We start from the raw sequence: 2,009 nt of genomic DNA on the forward strand, positions 1-2,009 counted from the left end.
CTCATTCCAGCCAGCCAGGCAGTCAGGCAGCCAGTCAGGCAGACAGGCAGTCAGGCAGACAGGCAGACAGGCAGACAGGCAGACAGGCAGGCAGGCAGGCAGGCAGGCAGGCAGGCAGACAGGCAGGCAGACAGGCAGGCAGACAGACAGACAGGCAGGCAGGCAGGCAGGCAGGCAGGCAGACAGGCAGACAGGCAGTCAGGCAGACAGGAAGGCAGGCAGGCAGGCAGACAGGCAGACTGACAGGGTTGGTCCCTCTGTTTTAGAGTTTGTTTTAAGTTTAGGTTTGTCCTCTGCCTTAGACCCTGTCTGTGTATAATATCTAACAAGCAGCTTGTCTGGGAGGTCCAGAGCTTGTTTGACTGTGTGACTCACTCCGCCACACTACTACTCCACATTACATTTACATTTACATTTAAGTCATTTAGCAGACGCTCTTATCCAGAGCGACTTACAAATTGGTGCATACACCTTATGACATCCAGTGGAACAGTCACTTTACAATAGTGCATCTAAATCTTAAAAGGAGGGGGGTGAGAGGGATTACTTATCCTATCCTAGGTATTCCCACTCCACCACTCCACCACTCCACCACCCCACCACTCTACTACTCTACTACTCCACCACTCCGCCACACTACTACTCCACCACTCCACCACTCCACCGCTCTACTACTCTACCACTTCCCACTTCCCACTCCCCACTCCACCACTCCACCACTCCACCACCCCACCACTCTACTACTCTACTACTCCACCACTCCACCACTCCACCACTCTGCCACACTACTACTCCACCACTCCACCACTCCACCACTCCACCGCTCTACTACTCTACCACTTCCCACTTCCCACTCCCCACCCCACTACTCCACCACTCCACCACTCCACCACTCCACCACTCCACCACTCCACCGCTCTACTACTCTACCACTTCCCACTTCCCACTTCCCACTCCCCACTCCACCACTCCGCCACTCCACCACTCCACATTTACATTTAACATTTCCACCACTCCACCACTCCACCACTCTACTACTCTACTACTCCACCACTCCACCACTCCACTACTCCACCACTCCACCACTCCACTACTCCACCACTCCACCACTCCACTACTCCACCACTCCACCACTCTACTACTCCACTACTCCACCACTCCACCACTCTACTACTCTACTACTCCACCACTCCACCACTCCCCACTCCACCAATCCACTACTCCACCACTCCACCACTCCACCACTCTACTACTCTACTACTCCACCACTCCACCACTCCCCACTCCACCACTCCACTACTCCACCACTCCACCACTCCACTACTCCACCACTCCACCACTCTACTACTCTACTACTCCAACACTCCACCACTCCCCACTCCACCACTCCACTACTCCACCACTCCACCACTCTACTACTCCACTACTCCACCACTCCACCACTCTACTACTCCACCACTCCACCACTCCCCACTCCACCACTCCACCACTCCACTACTCCACCACTCCACCACTCCACTACTCCACCACTCCACTACTCCACCACTCCACCACTCCACTACTCCACCACTCCACCACCCCACTACTCCACCACTCCACCACTCTACTACTCTACTACTCCACCACTCCACCACTCCCCACTCCACTACTCCACTACTCCACCACTCCACCACTCCACTACTCCACCACTCCCCACTCCACCACTCCACCACTCTACTACTCCACTACTCCACCACTCCACCACTCTACTACTCCACCACTCCACCACTCCCCACTCCACCACTCCACTACTCCACCACTCCACCACTCCACCACTCTACTACTCTACTACTCCACCCTCCACCACTCCCCACTCCACCACTCCACTACTCCACCACTCCACCACTCCACTACTCCACCACTCCACCACTCTACTACTCCACTACTCCACCACTCCACCACTCTACTACTCCACTACTCCACCACTCCACCACTCTACTACTCTACTACTCCACCACTCCACCACTCCC

Source organism: Oncorhynchus keta, unplaced genomic scaffold, assembly GCF_023373465.1.
Source record: "Oncorhynchus keta strain PuntledgeMale-10-30-2019 unplaced genomic scaffold, Oket_V2 Un_contig_8232_pilon_pilon, whole genome shotgun sequence".
In the NCBI taxonomy this organism is placed as follows: Eukaryota; Metazoa; Chordata; class Actinopteri; order Salmoniformes; family Salmonidae; genus Oncorhynchus; species Oncorhynchus keta.